This window comes from Notothenia rossii, assembly GCF_949606895.1.
Source record: "Notothenia rossii genome assembly, chromosome: 8".
In the NCBI taxonomy this organism is placed as follows: domain Eukaryota; kingdom Metazoa; phylum Chordata; class Actinopteri; order Perciformes; family Nototheniidae; genus Notothenia; species Notothenia rossii.
The window spans coordinates 58761897-58786059 of NC_136906.1; the positions used below are offsets into that span (position 1 = coordinate 58761897).

The following is a 24163-nucleotide window of genomic DNA, read 5'->3' on the forward strand; positions in this document are numbered from 1 at the left end:
TTGCTAATTATGTTTGTGGTGTCTGGAAAGTTATATGCTTTTGATGTTTATTTTTCCTGCACTGACACAACAATTATTACACATAAGGCCAACGCTTTTTGTGTGATTTTATTCATTTATTCTCTTAATTGCCTATATTGTTGTGTGTGTGTGTGTGTGTGTCTGTGTGTGTGTGTGTGTGTGTGTGTGTGTGTGTGTGTGTGTGTGTGTGTGTGTGTGTGTGTGTGTGTGTGTGTGTGTGTGTGTGTGTGTGTGTGTGTGTGTGTGTGTGTGTGTGTAGTCTCTTCTTCAAATATTTTGTAGGCTATTATTTCTAAATATGAAATGAACAGCCCCTTTTTTTCTCTTCAATTCAATTTTAAATTGTACAGCCATGTTAACAGTATTGTGTAATGTATTTATTATAATTATAATATATGTAAAGCTTGTTGGTATGATAAGGTTATAGGAACAAAATCAAAGATGCAAAATAAGTCCAAAAATGTGTGCATCGTGTTGTCAAAATCATAGACGATCTTTGTTTATACCTTCCATACACAATGGCATTCTTTCAGTGAACCTGACCGGAGCTAGGACCCGGGGCGGGCTCCGGGGGAAGTCGTCTCTCTGCTGCTGGCGGGGCAAGGCAGAGCACAGAAACACACACGTCCCCGCACACAAGCATACACAAACACGCACTCACACACACTCTGCGAGCTCTTCTCCGACAGAGGGGAGAGAGGGGATAAACAGAGGGAGAGACTATAGGAACGCAGCGGCTCGTGTGTGTGTGCGCGTGTGTGTTTGTGTGTGAAGGTACGCTCGCTCGGTGGTAGAAACGACTGGCGGGGCGGATATGGAGGGGCTCGGGAGAAACGCTGGGAACTGACCGAGAACCGAGACGAAACATAGGGAAAGAGAGAAAAGAGGACGGACGGACGGAAAGAAGGAAGGAAGGACGGAAGGAGAGGAGGAGAGAAGTCTGACAGAGGAGAGGAAGACAGTGAAGAAGGGGCTCGTCTGGAACACAGAAAGATCCTAAGGTGACTTTATGGGTCTTTCTTGGCTGTATCGTATGCAGGGTCTGGAGAAGGTGTGTGTGCGGGGTGTTGACACGTGCTCCTTGGCTCTGCACTTAAAGGGGAGAGTGGAGGTGTGTGTCTGTGTGAGGGCTGGGCAAAAATGTGTGTGGCTAAGTGTCTGTTTAGCCTAAAAATACATTTGTGAGAGTTTTTCGGGTTGTTTTTCCACCAGCTATAAAGGGGACCAAAGTGTGTAAGCGAGCCGAGCTGACCGCTGTGAACTGGAGTGAAGGGATCTAAAGGAGTGGATACTTTTTAAGGAACACACTGATCCCATTCCAGCACACACTCACACACTTCTTAGGTAGGCTACTTGAAGTTAAGTCCCATTTTTCCTCCACTGTGTGTGTGTGAGCAGAGTTTTCTGACACAATTTCTGGTTGGAGGTTGCTTCAGCAGCACAGAGTGGATTTTCTGTGTTCCTGGTTGACACTGAATGAGGCTTGATACGTAGTAGCAGCTCCTTGTGTGTGTGATATATGTGTGTAAGGGTGCGCGTGCATGTGTGCCATATACGGCAAACAGGTTGAGGGGAGGCAGATCTGATCAGACGCACAGCAACAGAGGAGAGAGCGTGGCACAGGCTGAGCAGCAGCACATTGGATTACACACACACACACACACACACACACACACACACACACACACACACACACACACACACACACACACACACACACACACACACACACACTATGTGGCCAGCATAACAGCTGGGAGAAATGTGTGTGTCAGTGCCTGAGAGCCTTTCACTTAATGCATGCGGCGGCCTTTGCACGTGCAGGACTGTTTGCTTCTATATTATATTTTGCTCCCGTGTGTGTGTCTCAAAAATGTGTGTGTAGCCATCTGAGGCTGTGTAAATATGTATGTGCAGGGAAACAAATGTTCTGTCGTCTCTTCAGACAGACGGCGTGTGTGTCTACCTCTGCCCTTCCTCCTGGTCTGGAGATGAAGAAGGGTTAAGTAAAGGGGGGAGGCTGTAGGGAGGACGAGCGATCAGATGACGGAGAATAAGGCAGATGAGGAGATCAATTCAGTAGCGAGGGATGAAACCGAGACGGAAGAGAGGAAGATGGAGGTTTTTAGGACAGGAAGGAGGAGGAGAGATGGGAGGGAAGTGGAGGAGACGGGGGCTCTCTCCAGGAGCGCTCAGAGTGCTGCTCATTCATAATTCACCTCCATGCCAAACGTTCATTCACATGTTGACCCCCCATGGCTGCGCTCAATGGAGTTCTCGCCCCTCCACCTCTCCCTGTCTCTCAATGGACACCCCTGTGGTTTGGCGTTCAGTTAGCCCGCTTCTTTTTCACTTTGGAGACAGTTGTGATTCTCCGAGGACCCCGCTCTGTTTTTGTCCGGCCCCATAGACGCCACTTCTTATTCCAGCTTTGAGGCTCTGATGTGAGATTGAATTGTGTAAATTGAATATTGAATTCAGACTCCACCCTGGACACAGATAATTGGTATGGATGGGTTAGTGCGCTCGGAACAACTGTTGTTAGTCGGATTCCCTGAACACAACCCAAACAGTCCATAATGGATGATTCATGTGTGAATGCATTGAACAGTCTGTGTTTTGAATAAAAGCACAGACGCCAGCGCATGATTTATTCAGCGTAAATACTCTAAAGCGCCTCTTTTTTTAAATAGTTCTGATTGTATTAGCCGTGCCTGGAGCTACACGATGACCCACTGCTGTGCTCTGGTCAGCTGTGGCCCCAGGAGCCATATGGCAGAACATGCACAGTCATAGGGCTGCTCAATTAATCGTATTTTAATCGCGATTATGGCTTGCAACGATTACGAAAACAACGTAATCGAAATAAAACGATTATTTTTTTATTATTATTATTCCTTTTTTGTAATTGATTTTTAAATAATATTTTTTTGGGGGGGTTTTTCAGTTGAATTATACTTAACGTTCAGGGTAATCAACTGTTAAAAACATACTGTTGACATTTTTTTCTCTCCAATAAATGGATATTTTCAAAGTCAATTCATAATCGCAATTACAGTTATTGACCCAAATAATCGAGATTATGATTTTTGCCATAATCGAGCAGCCCTACAAAGTCAGGAAAAAAAAGTGTACCGCCAGACTTCATGTAGTTCTAAGAAGTAAACACTACAGAAGTGCACCTTATCAGCAAAAGAGATGCAAATATCTTCGTTTCCTTTTATAGACGAGCACCTACGCTTTGGCCTTTGTGGATTGTTTACTCACTGAAAAGAGGACAAAGAGTTTTGTATCTTGGCATGTCACTGCTAAAAGCTTCATCGTGTTGTTAATTTGTATATATGGTCAAATAGTTCAATAAGTTGTTTACCAAAGCCGCAGCGATGTCAAGATGCATCCACTGATTCATATTCTGTTAGTACCTCATGGTGCTGCCGATAATGTTGCCATGGGTTTATTTCCCATGGCCACTAAATAATATAGATAACTAATTTGAAAGTCTTGTCTAACTTTTCATTTTTCCCTCCCTCACATTTCTAATTGGTATTAAAGTTAGTGCTGATGGTAGCTGTGACAAATAAAGCAACTTGTTTGGACTTATTTAGACTATCTACTTTTATTTTTTTAAGGAGTGGACAAAACTGCACAGGGGATGACAGTTTACATCTAACCATATCCACTACTGGGGATTTGGTAACTGGTCAATGCTACCAATTGCTACAAGGAACAACAATAACATAACCTCTTCCTGTTTAGCTTGAGCAATGGTTGGCGCACTTTGCATTATGGTACCTTCGTACCATAAATCAAGCCTTAATTTCCCCGAGATATCGTACATTATGTCCGACAGAATTGCGAAGATAGATCATGTCTTAAAGAAAAATGCTAATGGCGTCATTACTCTACAGCGCTGAACATTTACTTCATAATGATAAGTTAAATAAAGAATACAAAGCTCTGATAGGTGGACCGAACAACAACAGACCTTTTTGAATTTATGAACCAATCGGGAGGTCTGGAACCAGTCTACCAATAATAGTGATTCAGCAATAAACATGCTATCTGGTTAGCTCGTTAGCGGTAGTTTGGCATGGTTACCCCCATGTGACCCTTACTTTGTAGTTCATGCTTTGTAAGTCAGGGGTTTAGGAGAACAACTGCTGCAATTGAACAAATGCCGTTGCGGTTCTATGCATCTTTACCCACTAAGACTCCAGGAGGCTTTTTTTTATTTGTGACATTTCTTTTAACAGCTAATGCATCTTAACCAAATTGTCCCAAATCAAATTGATTTAACTATGGCTCTAAAATTTCCAACATTTAACCCCTTCGTGAGCTGCATTAAGGGACCATCAACGCCCTAACATACCCATTTTTTAATTGCTCACTTTTTTAAATTATGTGTGACCTGTGTTGACTTTCTAAATATTTACAGTAAGCTGAACTGACATTTGAAGAATAGGCAACACAAATAGACTAATACCTCATTCACACCAACGCAACTCCGGTTCAAGTTCCCTGCTAGAGCTTTTGAAGTTCAGAACCGGTTCTTCGGTTTAGCTCCGGCTCTTTTCACACTGCTCAGAGTCCGACTGGTGCTGCGTCATCGTTTGCGTCATGACGTAACCGTTTGCGATTCCCAGTAGGTAGCTGGTCTCTTCAGTGGACCACTGCTGCTTGTTAAGTTTCTCCATCGTTGTGTACAAACTGGATAAAACGTGCGCTTTTTGTTGTTATTCAGGAGTTGATCCCGCCCCTGCCCCTACCCCCGCCTCGACGTAAGCGTGACGTATGCGGTGCTTTTGCTCTAGCCGGACAATTCTTTGGTGCTTGAAACGAACCGGATTCCGGAGCTAAGAGGCTGCTCCGCTGTGGTGCGAAAAGGAAAACCTGTTGCTTTTCAAGCTCCAGCTCCGAACCGGCCCTGAAACACCGTTGGTGTGAATGAGGTATATGATGTCTTTAGGGTTAGGGTTACTTACCAGCTGTAACAGAGAGTGACTTTTGGACCCAGATCATGCTGTTTTACACATTTTGTGCCACTTTCTGTTTGGTTTCCCAAAATTAGACAAGCGGATTACTGAGTTTGCAGTAGTTGATTATTTATTTTCCATCTCTTCTTAGATGACCTTCGCCTTTCATGTGCTGGTTCATATGTTAAAAGAACCGAAGAATTAAAAGCGAGGTTTTAAATAGCAGTGACAACACAGCCAGCCTGAGTGGCCAAAATGGCTTAGGTTATAATTGTCTTCAATAGGCCTCCTGCTGATTCAGAATGGATTCATTGTCCACAGTGATGGGCACCTCGGCTCAATTAGCCTCTCTGTACTGATTCATGCTGAGCTATTGCTGCGCGCATTCTCACACGTTCACACAAATACACATACAGAGTAGCAATATGGAAAGACGTCAGCGGGTGTAAAAATAGACTTAATAAACGGAGGGGAAAAGGGTTTTATATTTACAAGGAGTGATGTCATGTTTGGTTTAGGTCCATAGCTGACGAATGGGAGGGCAGCTGTGTCGAGTATTAGTATTTTTTTTTACTTTGGCGTGGCTATCTGTACATTTCAAAGGAGTTCAAGGAGTTGCTGTTTCTGCGTGTCTCCGTCTTCGTGTGTTGTCTTCAGCGGTGGAGACATGCACACTGTGACGCTGCTCTGGTTGCCGAGCAACACAGGAACGTGGGTGGAAGGATTTCCTGTCCTTAGGAAGCTTTGTTTATAAGTAGAGGGGTGGAGAGAGGCTGTATGTATATGTATGTATGTGTGTGTGGATTTCAGTGCAGTGTGCTTGAGTGCTTGTGTGTTTTTAATGCACTCCTCGCCTCAAGTAAAAGTGCGAGTGGAAAGTCACTTAACACACACACTGTGTATACGCTGTACACACACGGAGAAAAGGCAAAAAAAGGCCCTTTCTAGTCTGTTGAGTTTGATTTGTGTTGCGTAACTCCTCTGTTTGCAGCGCTCCGTCTCCTCCTCTTCTCCCCAAACACTCTCGCCATGTCACCGCCTCCCGCTAATGATGTCATCAGCATGCCGCATTTTATGTCTCCTCTCGCACATGAGATTGCAATTATGTGTTCTTGCCCCGCATGCGATCACACACACACAAAACAAACCACACAAAGCATGCCCGTCCTGCAGGCGTTGGACCCCTTGATTACGTAATTGACATTGAGCGAATGGGGTGACGTCAGCTTGGCTCTCTCTGACTCTGCTGTCTTTCTGGCTAGCTACAGTGATGTCATTGTGTGTGTGTGTCTCTGTGTGTCTCTGTGTGTCTCTGTGTGTGTGTGTGTGTGTGTGTGTGTGTGTGTGTGTGTGTGTGTGTGTGTGTGTGTGTCCTCAGGTTCTGTCTGATTTATATAATGTGTTTGCTCCTCCCCCTTCTTTCTTTCCCTTAAAGTGGAAAGACTTCACAGTAGATATTTATTGTGCTGTTTGTGTTTTTTTTAGCAACATGAGACATTTGAAAGATTCACAGACATTGTTGCAGCCTGTTGCGGCCCCCCGAGAGGGGGTTATATTTGAAACGATATCCCACCGTCACGCAAATTGGAAACTCCATCGCCCTTCTGCCCTCCGTCTGCGAATGTCTGACCTTTGTTGATTCTCAATCCCGATGCTCGCCAACAATCGCAGGCAGGCAGTGAATGAAAGGAGAACGAGATGATTCTGGGTCGTCTCCTCACATACTGTACGTGCCAGTTCTTATTTTAGCAAGAGAAAACACAGCGTCATGGAGAATGAGGAATGATTTGCTGGTTTGCCTTCTTCGGCTCTCCACAGAAAATATCTGTTTTTAGCACGCCGTTTGAGCGAAGCACTGAGGAAGAGTGCTCTATTTGCATCTTGGGTTGAATAGGCCGCCTGTTGTGTTCCCCAAGTGTTGTGGCTGAACATCCGCTACCTAATGTTGGATGGGAGCTTTTAACACACTCAAAGACGTACAAACACTCTTTGTCTCTCTGCCGGCCCTTTTTTCTTCCCATCTCTAACCTCACACCCCAAACTGTAAGGAAATCACACCAAACAGTGACTTAGCAGTTTATGAATGGAGCAACACACAAACAAATAATATAAACACACATTACACACACTATATGCGTATTCCTTCGAATAAACTGATTAGCATTAGCTCGTCAGCTTACACCAAACCACAAACGGTCCTCGGTACATTCCACTAACCACACAGGATGATTTGATACCACTGCACAACAAACACACACATGCATAAATAATAACAAAAGACAAAAACAAACCACACATACGACGACAACGCAAATAAATCATAGTTGCTGTACAAACTACAGAAGTGCACTCAGTACAGTGCAGATCTCAGCCAGGTGTGTTTCAGCTGCACTGTCAAAGTCAAAAGAATTTCATTTTAATTGTCCCCCAAGGCTCACTTTCTCTTAAGATGGCTGCGAAGATAACATAAAGGGGAGTTATTCATTTCTTGTCATGCCTAACTTTATTGGATAATAACATGGGTATGGAAACCATCTACAATATTCTGAATTGAAAGGAGATAAAACTTTTCAATGAACGTCAATTTCAGGCTCTTTACCGGCCCTTTTTAAGAGGAGCCGTCAGTGACAGTTTGAAACAGTCTATACATTTATTTAAATGTTCTGGGAAATATTGGAAAAATCAAGCATTGCAATGTTATTGATATTACCATGTTACAATGGCTAAGTGGGTAAAAGTATTGTGTTTAGCAAATAACACAACAGCTAGATGTAATGTAATGAGGCCTTTTAATACCCGGAAAAGACAGCTATGTAATATTATCAATAAAGAGTGGTGCAGGAATAAGTCCTAAAACCCAGACACATTTGGTTCCCTCGTAATGAAGTCAACTGTGTTTTAAACCTAGTTTGTTTGAATGGCTGAAATAAGATCTGTGGTTAACACAAGGATTTTCACGCTGTGTCATACGACAGCAATGCGACAGTGATGTAGAGTGTTTATAGACCAACGTTAGCTTTTACATCTGGCAAATGCATTAATGCAAAAAAAAAGTCTAAAAGTGGTGTTAACATGTGGAAAAACTTGTAAGTATCATAAATGTGGGATGGAATATTCTTAAACCTTTGGAAAAATCCCATTGCTTTTTGTCGAGCGACTCCGTGTGATGCTAACCGGGTTAGCTAACAAAAATGCACTGTGCCACTCTATAATATGAATATATTTCCCAGCCCTATAGACAGACAAATACACTCACACATGCAAACACAGTCGAGCACATCACCCCCCCCCCCCCCCCCCCCCCAAAAAAAACCTTGCCTGGCTGTGATAACAAAGTCCGAGCTTGACTTCAACAAGTAGGAGTTGGACATAGATCAACTACAGTAATTCTATACAAATGCACAAACACATGCACAAGCCCCTGCACTCCGCCCCACCCCCCAGGAGTCCTAGGGCCTTAGTCAGCGTCTGTGTGTCCATGCGTGGGCCTGTTCTCTGGCAATGCGAGGGGAAAAAATACCTTCCCATATGATGTAAACACCAAAGTCCTGGTGTGTCTGTGCGTGCGTGGGTGTGCTCGTAAGCTTGTGTGTGTGTTTTAGTGTGTGTGTGAGTGGCATTCTCCGAGATAGGATTCGCTCTCTGTGACAGTTTACCAAATGATTCCACAACACTGTGCAGTTTCTTTTTAAAGATAAGTTTCTCTGCCATCGCTGCTTTGTTCCACTGCACACAGTGGAAAGAGACGGCAAAGATGGAGGAGGCACAGGGGCTGACATGTGACATCAATAAGTAAAGGAGGCAGTAAGGTAAAAACGGAGGCCACAGTTTTTAACTCGATTTGTAAAAATGTATTTTATTGATTTTATGATGGTTTTTAGTGCGCACAGCACTTTGTTGCGAGTAATGCCGAAACAGGGAACTTCATTATTTTTACTCTTTTATAGGAAATAGTGTGTGTGTGTGTGTGTGTGTGTGTGTGTGTGTGTGTGTGTGTGTGTGTGTGTGTGTGTGTGTGTGTGTGTGTGTGTGTGTGTGTGTGTGTGTGTGTGTGTGTGTGTGTGTGTGTGTGTGTGTGTGTGTGTGTGTGTGTGTGTGTGTGTGTGTGTGTGTGTGTGTGTGTGTGTGTGTGTGTGTGTGTGTGTGTGTGTGTGTGTGTACACACACACCAATAGACCAGGGAAACTACGCTTGTATATAAAAGTAACTTATTACAGCTATGATTTTAGCATATTGATGGCTGCAAAAGTGAACTAACTAAACACTTCTAATAATAACATATCTGTTGCCATTGGATCTCGGCAAATCTACGTTTTTGCCAACCTGGGTGTCAGAACTGAGTCAACCACTGGTGTGACCAAATCTTTTTTTGGCATTAACACATTCTAATTCCTCTCATATCGGAGAAACACTTCCAGAGCCTGGTTGTCATTAGGGCTTTGCAGCACTAGCAAGCTGAGGTGGACAAAACTCAGTAAAGTTTGATAAAGAAAGGTAGAATCGGATTTGGACCAGCTTTGATTTGCCCATTAAAATGTGCCTGGATCAGACTTGATACCAATCCTCAAGATCGACTTGAAACATCCCCAGTTTTCCAGGGCTACTTGTTGCGGCTAATTGTCCTCAGAAAAAAACTCAAAATCAAACTGCTACCAAGTAGCAAATCTTAGGCAGGGATATAATCCAGGGCGGTTTATTGTCTTAAGTTTCGACAACACAATACAATACAATACAAAGAACAATGGCTTTTTGTACGTCTCCCTTTTCCCCTGGCTTGCCCCGTTATAAAAACAAATGCCTTTCCTCCACCTGTCTACCATTAAATACAATTTCACCTTCTGTCTGAAACTGCCTTCAACATTAAAGCAACAAAACAATAAAAAAAAAAACCTTAAATAATGATCAAGTTACTAAATAAAAGTCAGAGAATAAATGTTTGTCCATTAAATAACCCACATCTCTAACAGGACTCCCCATGACTATATAAATTGGTATATTGTCCCCTCCAGCAGACAATAAACTGCTGCAAGTTCTGCATTTCTATTTCTATTTCTTATCAAACCCAAAGACTTAATTACTTTTGGCAAATGATTAAAAAGAGTGCAGTATGGTGGTGTCAGGGCGCAAATCAGTCGCAGGCGGAATTTACAACTTAGCATGGATTCGGAATAAAAGCACGCCTGCTGTGTAAAACGCGCAGGGGGCTGCGTTGGTGCGTTTTTTAATGCACCACTGAGAAATCAGCTGGAATTAAAGATGAATGCATGTAAAGGTTTATCAGATCCCAGCCCAGCAGTTTGTAGCACTCACAGATATGATTTAACAACTGTGGAAAGTCATCATGGCAGCAATTATTTTATCTTTAGTTGCAGAAATCGGAAGGTGAACCATAGAAAGCCCCGCGATACAAAGTCAACCACCAGGATGTTGTGCTTCCATGCGTCGGATTGGCCACCGCAGGGCCTTGCTGGATGACGTTACGCTGCACCAAAGGTTGAGTCTAGTTAAACTTTACAGCTCAAACCCCCTGCGTTGGCCCCCTGCTGAGGTGAAAAACTGGCTTTATTTAAATAAATGTCAGTCTGAACGCAGCCTTGGATAAGTGCTCTTTTACCAAAAAACGATTGTGATTCAGCTTTCGCAGAACCCAATCTTCTTCCCAGCTCCCTGTTTGTGCTTCTGAACACCACCGTACTCTGTGGGATGGAGGTAGGGAGGACTGGAGCCTTGTTCCTGTGATAACCTATAAAGAATTCAGCACACAGATGCGCTGCGCTGACTGCAGTCCTGAGGAAACACACTTTAGTAAGTTGCATTCAACGTCACTTTCCTGTTACTGTATTAATGTTGTCTGCAGGGGTGTGCTGTACAGGGTTACAGTAGAGCAAGGGGTATGGTAAGCCTCAAGGGTCAACATAATAAACAGTTAACGGCATTACCGGTTGCAAACAAACTGAACTTGCTTAAAAGTGAGAATGTGGCCTAAAAAAGTGACTATATGTTGATTTTTTTTTTAGATGCAACTGACCATGCTAACCTCCTAAGTGCGGAGTGCTAACAATAGCTGAAGATGGATCGCAGTCTATAATGATGCACCAGCAGATTCAAACACATTTCTGTGCTAACGTTAAGAGCCGGGTGCGAAATAATCATGGCCTGTCACCGCATCCATCATAACCACATTCAGATCTGGTCAGGGGTTCACATGGGAGATCACCCTGGGAACTATATGTGCCCTGTGTTTGTTGCTAGGCAACTTTGTCACAATACCCCTGTGACCTTCCGACCCTGCCAAGTGTGGTGTTACTGTCCCCGTCTCGCACCCTTGTGCGTGTGTGTGTTATCTGAGACGATGGCGCGACTTGCCGCATAGCAACTGAGAACAGCTGTGATTTCTGTGTGTGTGTGTGTGTGTGTGTGTGTGTGTGTGTGTGTGTGTGTGTGTGTGTGTGTGTGTGTGTGTGTGTGTGTGTGTGTGTGTGTGTGTGTGTGTGTGTGTGTGTGTGTGTGTGTGTGTGTGTGTGTGTGTGTGTGTGTGTGTGTGTGGCTGTGCAGTTTTGTGTGTGTGGTGGCTGTGCAGTTTTGTGTGTGTGTGTGTGGTGGCTGTGCAGTTTTGTTTGTGTGCGTTTAGGTCTGCGTGAAGCCGCCTTCACTGTTCATCTATGCACACACCCACAACAACATAATATGGCACGCTGTCAGTTCCACAGCGTGATAGCAGCATTGACTCAATCAGCCAAAATGCAACCCCCCCTCCCGCTACACACACACACACACACACACACACACACACACACACACACACACACAAGCCTGTTGTCAAATTGCAGCAAAAAATAGAGAGCAGAGGGAGCGACTGAAGCAGTCATTTCCCTGAAGATCCATTCATGTAAAATACTGTTATTCAAACCTCCCTCCCCCTTATTCAATAGTCTTATTCATCTCTCTCTTGACTGCAAAAACCAAACACGCCTTGTCTTCTGCCTCCCCGCAAGAGCCTTTGTGCCTGCGCTCGTGTGTGTGTTTGTGTGTGTGTTTTCTCCGCTCCTCTCCATTAGAGGAATGTCCTTGGCCTCTCTGACCTGCATGCTCCCACTGAGCCCTCCGTCAAACACCTGGGGCGGGCTCTCCTGCGCAGCCCCAGCCAATCAGCAGCTTGAGCAGTTAATGACATCAGTTAGCGGAGGATCTTTTAGGACCGGCCCCTCGAGGTGATTCGTTGGAGGGAGAGTGCTCTTATTGTTATGATGATTAAGTGTTATATGAAGGGCTATCAGAGGAGAGCCCCTTAATGAAAGTGGAGCACAGAGAGCAGAGGCGGTGGCGGCGGCAGAGCTGTGGAGAGCTACACGGGGAGGCAGTCAGAAATGGAGTAGATTGGAGCAGGAGAGAAGGGAAAAATAAGGAGAGTATAAGGTGGGAGAAGACAGCGATGGTGAGAGCAAGTAAGAGCGCGGGGCTGAATATTCAGCAGCTGTGTCCAGACTTGCTGACTCTGGATGTTCATGCTCTGAATATGCCATGAGAGGTAGACAGCGTGCGCATGAAACCGCTGTAAAAGAGCAATAAAGGGGGAGAAGAGGAAACAGGGAGAACAAGTGCATGTGTGTGTAAATGCCTACAAATGTGTGTGTTTTCATGCGTGCATCTGGGCAGGAATGCATGCGTGTGTCACTGGAGTTTCCCTTGCTGTTTGGTAAAAGAGTGGAACGCCCTGCCTCAGAGGAAAATTCCTTCCTTCGCTTTTGTAAATCATCAGGCTGGGATCTTGGACACATTCTGTTATCCTGTTGTCTTTTTGGTTGTATCCACTTTCCCTCAGCTTTTCTTCAGTTTGATTATATTTCCCAGAATTCCTCTTGATCCCCCAGCCCAGCTCCCCCCCACCTGAGACTGGCTTTAACTTGTTGATTTTTAGCAGCTGCTGAAACACGTCTGTTATGAGAGTTGCAGCAGGATTTATTTCCCCGGGAAAAGTTATTTGCTCCCTTTCAACACAGCATGTCTCGCGATTGCATTGCATTATGGTCTACCGTGAGTGCTGTCAGTGGCAAAGTATGTGAATATGACTTCTACGTGATGTGTCGCTCCGAGTGTCAATGCGTGTCGTATTGCTCTTTGATCTTACAAAGCAGAGCCCAAAACCCTCACTAAATGACAAAATGGGACCAGACTCCCTCCAGGTTTTTATATATTTAAAGTTGGATTTTTCATTTGAGTCGCTTCCAGCACACTTTAAACTATTTCATTAATATGAGTTCCACTGGAGAGCTGAAGTATCTGATCTTGTTTCCTAGGCTTTTCCATCCTGACAAGAACATAATTATGGAGGAAACCATGGAGAACTTGGTTTTATTTCCTTGTCTAGTTGATGGTTTGTCTCAGTGCTATGGCTCACTTTTTCTTGGAGACTGAAATCAACTTTTTGGCTAAAGGGCTGATAAACTGGAAAAAATGAACCTGCGAGTGTTCCTTGTATGCAGCCTCACTAAAGCTATGACTCGTACAGTACATAAGTAATACATTTTACATGTGGTTCGTTTCCGTGCTTATTTTCTGTGCCATTTTGTGTATAGAATAAACTATGTTTTCATCTCAAACCTTGCTTGAACAAACTGGATTAAGTGAGTAGCAGAACTGAGGTATAGTTTTGAAGTTTGAGAGAAGCAACAACAGGAATACTCAGCAGTAAGGCATTTAAATGTTGTTATTAATAGAGTTCACTTAAAAAGGAGATGCACACTTAATCCTTGTTTGCGCTATCCACATTAGCACATAGATAATGTGGTGATTCTTCCAACAATACAAACATTGTGTGCACAAGATGAGCTTGCATCGGCCTGATTTGACAGTTCAGCTCAGCCCAAATCTCATAAATGTGCTTCTAGGGACTGTTTCAGTTCCACTAGACTCCCCCTGTGAGCAGTGTTCAGTCAGTGTCCCCATGTCCCCTGACCCTTCACATCTCCTATAGCCCCTCACTCCTCTGTTTAGATATTCTGGGAGGGAGGGTTCTAGCAGAATGTGAGGCTGTAGTTGCCGTGTAAGGCTGTCTGCACATTATAAGCGACCTGATCTGCACTGACTCAGTACTTAGAGTTCAGCCAAAGCTGATTCATCATACATTGTGTACAAGAACTACAGCTGCAACAATTAGTACATCCACAGAAAATGAATCCCACACTATTTCCGGAATCTTTTCATCTTAATTGAAAATATTATTTCTTGCAAATAAGAAAATAAATGCCTTTGTCAGTCTCTCAAATCCTGCCTTTTCTCATTGTTGTTATTATATTGAACTGAATACCTTTGGGTTTTATGCTGATATAACAAGATGTTAAGAATTCACCTTGGACCTTGCCTACCACAAGCCCTCTCTGGTTACACAGAACTGTTTTTGGTCTGACAAACAACCTTTTTTCTCTCTGGATATCATAATGCTTATGCTTCTGTCAATCAGCTGTAATGAGATTGTCTTTGACAGATCAGCAACGCCTAGGGTTAAAAGTCTCTGTAGAAGACATTCAGTTTCATCCTCATTCTTGAACATAGACCAATGCGTCCAACTTTAGCACATCATCTTGCCTCTCCTTACATTGGTGAAGACATTTCTGAAAGCGCACAATCCCGATGGATACGTTCACAGTCTCTACAGTTCTTCAGTTAACTCATATTTGATGTTGTGACTTAAGGATTAAAGCCAATACAATTCGGTTTATCTCCCTATTGAGGTACCAATGGGAAGTGTTGGCATCTGATGAGGTGCCAATTCATGGTTCTACTTCTCCTACATGGTATTTCCTCGTCTCAGCAGTAACATCGTCTTTGTGTAGGCGTTTTGCTTGTGTGTAGGGTTAATCTCAGAGTGGGTGTGTCTTTGAGTAAGTCTGCTGCCAACAGATGGACCCTTCTTAGTTTATCCAACAAACACTACTATCACTGGAATTTATTTAGCAACGGGCAGATGGAAACTTCAGACTTTTCTCCAGAGTCGAAGTCAGGAATCAAGATGTAAGATGAACTGCAATGTAGTAAAGCAGAGAAATCTACAAGAACTGTTCCGTTGGAGCTTGTGTTATGCTATCATAAAAGGCTGAACAAGTGGCAGATAAAGCATCAGTTGCCCTCCACTTTACTATGGAGGCTTCACCACATAATGTTGCACTGACAGAGAAGATGCCAGCCCCCTCCCCCCTTTCTCCTCTTTTCTTCTCCCACACATCACCCCTGGCTAAAGGAATGTAGCAGAAAACGAGGGGCTCGAGATAGAAGATCAGAGGCCTTAATACGAAACAGATTGTGTGTTGTTCTCCTTGTTTCCCATCTCCTGTGTTCTCCGCATCAGGAGTGAAGTGGCCTTTGATGAATATCTACAAAGAGATTTGAGACTCATAAAGAGCGGCAATTTAGCCAGGTATGTTATCTTAAGCCTGGTAATTTGGGAATTCAATTCTCTCCTAGGGGGAGCCAGGGGAGCCTGTGGGGTTTATCAGTTAGTCTAGCAGGAGGACCATGCATTGGAATAAAAAGATCATCTTATCAATGAGTGACCATCTCTTAAGACTGGGGTTATCATATCTCTTACCCTACTTCTTGGTGCTGTTGGTATGTGTGCTGTAACCATGGATCAGGCTCCGTCTTTCCCCTGAGTTACGCGTCTAATCACGCCACCATCATACCTCGTCCCTAATTCTGTTGGCAGGTCCTGTCAAACAGCATACGCTGGAAAGCTGGGTGACTTTGAAATGCTGCTAATGACCCTAGGATATAACTACCCTCTGTGTTTTACTCCCACTCACTCTTCCTTTCTTGTCCACTCCTGTCATATACACTTGCGGTCATCCTCTTTCTTGTTCAAGAACTCTCTGGATCTGCTAATAAGAAATTGCAACGCATCAGACCATTTTTTCTGTGCTTCATTAAAGGTTAATATATGGACGTGTTTCTGTCCAAATGTCATTTACTTAATCTGGGCAGCCCCACGGATTAAAAATCTCCTCTTCAAAGGACCAAGACGCAGCAACATGACAAACACAAGTCTTAGGAGGAAAAACACACAAGCAAAAAAACAATCAAAGCAACGTAGCCGAGAGACCACTTTATAAGCGATCCAATAGGCAACACTTCAGCGTCAAAGCAGCAGGCTCATTGCCAAGCTTATTTTAATCTCGACTAAAAAAAGCAAAGACAGCTCCTTATTGAGTCTGCCACAAGAACCTTCATTAACCACGTAAACTCATTGAGAAGGCTTTCGGCTTTAAATAATTTTGCAACCGTTTCCACGTACAGGGAGCAGAGTACATAAAAGTACTTTTTTTCCTAATTCGGCTTTTGACCTCAGGGACAGCAAAAAGTATTTATTCAAGGACTCTTTTTTTTAAATGTTTAAACCAGTGAATGAATAGACCGTGAGTGGCCTTATGTATTTATATAGAAAAGTGAAGCAGGGAATAAGCACAGCAGTGGACAGGGTGACACTGATGAGACAGAAGTAGAACTGGTAATGTAGCTCAGTGCTACAGTGGCTAAGACGAGAAGGGCTGATGCTTCTGAATATAAAACAACCTAATCTCAGGCACTAGCGGGGCTATAAAAGCAATAATTCTGTCTCAGCAAAAGGAAAAACCATGACTTGTGTGTAAAGAACCTGATTGGCCAAACCTTTTTATACATCAGAGCCCACTTACTACTTTGCAAAAGCTTTTCCTACTTACCAGGCAGACATTTTTTTCCATTCATCTTCAACGGCAACAAAATGAAATTGCAAAGATTTGAAACTTGCTTAAGATAGGCAATCCATCACAGTGAGTGTTTCTTTTTTTCAGAGTGGCTTTATCTTCTATAGTCGTTTTCGTGGGGTTCACACATCTTGTAGTGACCGTTCAAGTCGACTCCCAAACATTCAGAGAACTGAGAAAATACAATCAAATTGTCCAGGTGTGAAACCTTGAAATCAAAATATTTCCGGTTCAATTTCGACAGTTACTTTTGTTTGAATGTCAGCTCCCCCTTCTCTTTCTGTGCTGTCATTTTTAGGGCAATATGTTATGTGTCAAGTTCAGAGTCTACTGTCACGCTTGTGGCTCTGTGAGGCTGTAGTTTGGATCTGTGGTCCATTGAGCTAAGCGCTAATGCCAGCATGCTAACATGTGTACAGAGAAGATGTGAAAGATTAGCTGGTACAAAGTTAAACAAGTCTAGTTTTGAATGCTCACTTGAAATATCAACCTATTGATTCCTAACAAATGTTTTCTACTAGCAATAGGGTTTTGTACCAACACTTTAATAATAATTTTTATAAAATCTTAAATACAAATTTGAAATATTAACACAATACTTTTTTTAAGCTTAAATTGAACACTTAAAAAAAAAATATATCGATTCTCTTCAAGAACAGATATGACTGTGAATCTAAACCCAGTATTTGACACCTGTTTTTTTTTTGTACTTTATGTATGCCTAACTTTTAATTTGACAAAGTATTGCAATGTTGACACCCAGCAGCACACAAACATTGAGGAAAGAGTTTGGCTTCTTCTTATTAAAAAAGGAAGTTACCCTACCTAACTTTAATTAGTGAATTTGCATGCACCGTTGATCTTTGGGGACTGTGCAAATATTCAGGTGAAAAATAAGACGGATATCCTTTGAAAGTTGTCCGTACTAAATAAATTCTGCATGCAAATTATTATTTAATTGGATAAAACATGCATATTAACTAAACATCAAGGTGCTGAAATATGTGAAGAGAAGCATTTGATACTCCCATACTAGTGTGACTCCTCATATCAAATTTTCTCCTTTTTTGGCCCGTTTGTGAGTTTCCAAATGTGGTTTTGTCAGCATTTGGGACACGTTTGAGTTGACATAAGGTATCTTGTGCAGTGTTAAAAACAGCTTGTGGGAGAGTGGAGTGAAGGATGTTAGCAGAGTTGTATCATCAGCAGAAGCGGTGTAAGTGTCGTCAGCAAAGGCAGGCCGGATAGGTGTGTGTAGGTTCCTGACAAACTGCTACCTCTCTCCCTTTGTCCTTCTGCTTTTACTTTTTCAAATTCCACTTTCTCCACTCAACCGCAACACATTCTTTGTGCTCCAATCGCCTTTCTTAGCCAAGAGCGATGTAATAACTCTTCTAGCTTTTTAGAGCGGTGCAGTGTTGAGGTATTTTGTAGGCTGACGTGGAAGTTGGCATCACAAGGGGTCCCATGTCAAAAAGCAATGCATTTTTTGTTATGATATTGCAGAAATTAAGCTCTGTGGCAAACAAACATTTGGAATACTTACACAGCAGGATAGTCTCCATATATTGACAACACTTTTATGATTTTTTAAAACTTAAATGGAACCCCTTGAAGTAAAAAAGCTAACGTTAGGCTATGAACATCATGGTGGCTTGACTTGACACCATTCGCTAAGCTCACTTAACCGCCGTTTCTGACGCATAAAAGCTTCAGACAATCATGGGTGGTGTATATTTACTGATGTAGTGTGAGTTGTAGAACGTAACGTGAAAGTCTTGTGACCTTGGGTTAACCACAAAATGTATTTCAGGCACCATCCGAAAAAATCCCCAAGACAAGCAAACCGAAAATGCTAACATTCTAACTCATTCCAAGGGTTTTAGGACTCATTCCAGCACCACTCCCACCCATCTGAACCAAACAACCGGCAGTGCAGTTTATCAACGACAAACTTCTCTCACTTTTCCTCATTTGCTTATTGATTCCAATCTACCGTTTCAGCCCAATTTGCACAAGGCTCAAAGCGCGGGGCGAGTTGGAGAAGCCAGAGAGGGCGGACCTTTGGAACCGGACAGGCTCTTGCAGCGGTTGTTGCCATGGTTTTTTGTTGTTGGGACAAACTGTCGGCCAGTGGCTGAGTGCCTGAGCTGCTGTTTGTTAAAGATAAGTGGAAAAGCCAGAGGGGGGAAAGAGAGAGAGGCAGACACAGAGAGGGAGCGCTGCTTAATTTGTTCCCCTTTTTGACTGCAGGACATCCAGCTGAAAAACACTCACCACCTCAAAGCTTCACCCACCCCGCTCTCCCCCTCTAGTGAGGGGATCCCGATAGATCACGCTCCCCTCTTTAAGTATTTCATCGAGCCTTTCTCCCCGATGTTTTCTGACCCACACCCCTCCCTGCTCGCTATCAAAGCTCTGTTGGCTGTGCACTGGGCAGCTTTGATATGCTATAGTGTTTCTGACAGTCTCCTTTTCTCTCTTTCTTTTACTCACTCTCTGTCTCTCTCTCCTTTCCCACAATATTGTAAAAGAGCACAGAGCGCCAACAGGGACCTGCTCACTGTCAAAGAGAAAAGACAGGGAGGCCTTAGAGGGAGTGAGGGAGGCGAAGGTTGCAACAGCGAGAGAGCGAGTATTACCTTTGTGTCTTGTTGGCATCTAGGTTTTTTTAGGCTTAGCTTTAACATTTGTAAATAGAATAACAAATATTAAACAACAGGTTTGTACTTCTGGCTTTTTCACAGCTTGTCTTGCAACTAAATCAAGTGCTGGTGGTCCAAATGTAGGACTACTTATTTGTGGACCTAATTGGACACTTGTTATGCTGTGGTACCTGAATGTTTCAACAGGAAGACTCAAACTACTAACATAGACCATACCAAACAGCAATAGCTGATCATTCCACAAGATTTATTAAAGAGTACTTATAATACTCATTTTCTCAATGTCTAAGGTTGTGTCTTTTTTTATTTGTCTAAAACCCAAAAGACATTTGGTTTGATATGATATCAAACCAAAAAAGCTGAAAGTCTCCATACCACATTTGATGCCATTATTGAATACACAGATTAACCAATTATTCGATTTAGAAAATATTTGGTGATTATCTTTCTTATCATCAACTAGAGCCAGAAGGTTAGGCTAGCCTAGCTTGGCATTAATACTGGAAAAAGGAGGACAGCTAGCCTGGCTATTGGACAATATTAAAGCTCATGTATGTTGGAAATATTTCCCAAAGCCCATAACTTTGACCCAGTTGATCAGTTCAAACTGTCCTGACTGAGCACACGCGCCTGTAACCTTGGCTGTTGTGCTCTCAGTGTTCTGTCTCCCTGTTCCTGCCTGTTGGTGTCAGCTGATCGAGGTGTTATGATTCTATCTTGTTATGCAGCATGTTGATTATTCTCTCTGAACTAGCTAAATACATGGGTCTGGGGTAGAGTTCTTCAGAATTGACGTGGCAACTCTACCGTGAAGTCAGAACCTCTGGCTCTTTGACTTGTTTTGTGAATTCTCCGGCCGAAGCTCCAAATAAACCATCAGTGTTTGACATCAGAGCTCCAGCTCTCCTCGTGTCTCCTTTGAGTCGGTGACTCCTCCTGCATTGCTACACATAAGTTTCCCTCCCAATGTATCCAAACAGTCACGCCAATACGATTGTCTTTGGTGTACAGTGGAATGATGTGGAAAAAGGATGTAACATTTCTGATATATTTGGAATACAAGATACAATTGAGCTAATGCTACGCTAATCTTATAGCCACCCTCCTCCAGCTGTACTCCAAAATAAAATAATTGACTCTTTCCCAAAGTATCTCAATATTTAGAAATCAACATAAGGAGACTCCCCGCTCTATTGGTCTTGTTGAACTGCAAATAAACAGTCCATAATAATAAAGTGGTTCCACAGAGTTCTGCTTCTTCCTCTAACAAATGATCTCTGGCGCAGTACACCCTGCTGCTTGCAGGAGCACATTAACTAGACAGCAGCCGGGAGTTTCAGTTGGGCCTTTTGGCTACATTCGTCATTTTAAGCGGCAACAGCAATGATCAGTGCTCGGTACAATGAGAGGTCTGGGACTTGCATGTGTTGCACATTAATTGTTCTTTGCTGAAGTAGAGACAAACGACTCAATAATAGATTTGTTCTTAGTTTATCAGATGGGTATTTTAGCAGTTTAGAATACCTTAATCTTGCATCAGTAGGGGTAATGTTATTTTCTTTTCTATTTTGTGATTAAGTCTTTATTGGTTTACCCCCCCGCCCCCCCATTGATCATTTTGCCTCTTTTTGTGTTTATTTCCCCACTCTTTGATACACATAAAGGAGAATGAAAAATAACCAACGTAGGTAACGGTACAGCCCCATTTTAACATATTGATTAAAAGTGTTGAAATCGGCATGAGGAAAGCTAGTAACTTTAGCTGTTAGCAGACAGATAAAGCTAACGTTTACCTAGGTTGCATTGAGCTAAACTAAAGTGCGTCTACACATCTGTATCTACCACACATTAGCATTGGGTGGAGGAAGATTATAATGTTATAATGAACTATTAAATGCTATCTTGTCAAATGTAGTTTTTGGTAAGAATTGAGAGTTGAATTAAAAACCTACGGTTGTTCACAGCGATACAAAATAGATATTAGGAAATGAATTATGATCTGTTTAACTGCAAGCTCTAAGCAGCTTATAATACGTAATTAAAACTACTGATGCCAAGATGTATTGTTAATCAGTTAAAATATTCAATCTTTATTTCAGACTCAAGGTCCATATCGCATACAAAAAGTCAAAGTCAAATATTTTACTTCCTAATCATTTGTAAAAAGTTATTTTAGGCAAAAGAAACATTTGAGATTAAAGTAAAAGGAAAACATGACTAATTGTTGGCTCTATAAACAGACTTCAGTACACTTCAGGGACAGTTAGGAAAAAATGTAGTCTTTAGCTGAAGTGCCCAATTCTTTACATCTGGCCCTATAATGATTTGGGGATGTTCCCTTTCCTGTAGTGTGGTGTATAGGTTTGTGTGCATGTAAATGGTCTCCAAAGGCTAACATCCCAAAGCCTCCAGCACTGGTAGTATGAGAAAAAGAAAGAGCTTCTTGAACATTGAAGCATGTAAACATGTAACAGTAGAGGCAGACAATACAATTATTCAACCTGAAAATGAGCATAATATGTCCTCTTTAACAAGTCAGCTGGTGTTAATGTTTCTTTCTAACACAAACAACACATGTTGTACGCCACACCGGTAGAACAAACTGACCTGACCTAAAACGAATGAAATAAAGGGCTTGCTGAATGAGCATTGGAGCGAGCTAGTAACTGAGCGAGCATGCACAAACGTGTCATTGCATGTGGTGTGTCACCGCCATTATCATGGAAGTCTAGAGCCTTGAGCCTGGGCTTTTTTTAAGCTTGACCTAACCATCCGAGTCAGTCCACCCATACACACTATCCCTGTACTCTACCACCTCCAGGCTGCACACAAACAAGTCACCTTTGTGTGTGTGTGTGTGTGTGTGTGTGTGTGTGTGTGTGTGTGTGTGTGTGTGTGTGTGTGTGTGTGTGTGTGTGTGTGTGTGTGTGTGTGTGTGTGTGTGTGTGTGTGTGTGTGTGTGTGTGTGTGTGTGTGTGTGTGTGTGTGTGTGTGTGTGTGTGTGTGTGTGTGTGTGTGTGTGTGTGTGTGTACATCTGATTGTTGGCCATCCACAGAGAGCGAGGATGAGCGTGATCGCTTGCTGCTGATGTATTATACCAAACTTACTCTGTGTTTGCCTGATGCAAATGTCTGTTTGCTTTCTTGGTTAGCCTACTTTGGAGGCTGTGTGTGTATGTGTGTCATCTTGAATTATTCACTGGCAATATTTGATTTCCTTGCACCATACCATGTTTTCCCAGAGCTTTTGCCTCTTAGTTACTATGTGTACATCCGTTTTTCTTTAGTAAAACAGTGCAGCGCTGTGCTTAGAGCAGGAGCAGCGGCCCCATTGATGTGTTTTGTGCTATCATTTTTCAATTTGAAGGTTTTGGGACTCAGCTCCCCTAAATATATTGTACACTATATGCTTATTATCTGCTTAGTTGCTTGCCAATAGACACAGAGGCAATGTTTAATCCTCTAGCAGAACAGGCTCTGTACTGTAACTTATAATGTTTAGGGCGCAAAGCAATGACCTTGACCCGTTTTAACATAAGCCCCAGTAATTGCGTTTTTTTACACACTATATATGACAGCTATGGCACATTTTGTACTTCGGACAATTTGTAACATTTTAATAAAACAATTGGTATTTAACAAACCTTGTTTAATATGCTCAAAAATTATAGGATTACTCAAATCAATAAGAAAACGTCACATCACTGAGAATAATGTGTTTTGCCTCCATTAGCTAAAGTTCCTGCGGATAGATCGGAATGACAAGATAGATCTTTCTCGGAAATAAACAAAAATGACGTGGGAGACAACCCTGCCCCTGATAAAGCTCCTTATCAAACGGTGAGGAAATATGATCATACATTTGGATTTATAATAGCAGGCAGTGATGGGTGAGGACGAGCCGATTATACAGCTGACATTGACATCACACATATTTACAGCCTTGTACATATTTCCTTTTTTTTGTGATAGACCCTCATTTGTTTTTACTAAAGTGTGTCTTAAGTTACAAAAAAAATGAAACTGTATATTTTTCTATTAATATGAACAATACAAATTAAGAAAATGTACTTTTTCTTTTGTCTGAACAGTAAGACAAAATAGCCCAAAACTACAATATTGTATTTCCTAACATAGCATTTAACCACTTTATATGAAAAAAGTCAAATTACAACTTTAAATATTTTTGACGGTTTACACAGACGTCATGACATTGACATTTTTGACTGGTTCTTCGAATAAGTTTGGAGTCTTTAGTCTTAAAAGAGTGGCCTGAATTTGTACATGTTGTGCCCGTGTCCATAATTCCTAGCAACTGAACTTATCTTTGCTATAAAACAGAAAGAAAATATACATGTCTGACTGTGTTGTCAGATCAACTGTCCAATCTTTTGAATTTACAATGATGTCAAATATAGTTGAGCAAATATTAGCTTTTCAAGTATAATCAGCCCAGTGTTGCTCTGGTGAATGACCCTCCTCTGCACTGACTCAAATCAACCCTGGGAAGAAAAAGCAAAGAAACCCTGTGCTTCTCTGTTTGTCTGCATGTTCATGAGTGTGTGCACGTGTGTGACAGTGTGAGCCAGGAGCAGCAGCCGCCAGGGCCGGGGGGTTATGAGCAGTCCTCTGGGACACCCTGACCCCCGACCTCTATCCCATAACTCGTTGCCACTGCGGATGATATAAAAAGGAAGACACATCCATACCTCATAGGATGTGATTGCTCGTGCTCTGCTTCCTTAAAGCCCCCTGGAATCCTGAC

The 24163-nt window shown here is 42.5% G+C and overlaps 1 protein-coding gene across 3 annotated transcripts in view; it reads left to right on the forward strand.

Moving 5' to 3' along the window:
- Nucleotides 1-642: 642 nt before the first annotated feature.
- LOC307014682 (forkhead box protein N3-like) overlaps nucleotides 643-24163 on the forward strand; it is a 73474-nt gene continuing 49953 nt past the window's right edge. The window contains exon 1 of one of the 3 annotated variants that reach the window (XM_079642753.1): nucleotides 643-1022. The gene's annotated coding sequence lies outside the window, so the exon portion shown is untranslated. Of the gene's footprint in view, nucleotides 1023-1215; nucleotides 1366-11852; nucleotides 12411-24163 lie in introns of those variants that run through there. The other 2 variants (XM_079642755.1, XM_079642754.1) reach the window with 2 other exon arrangements.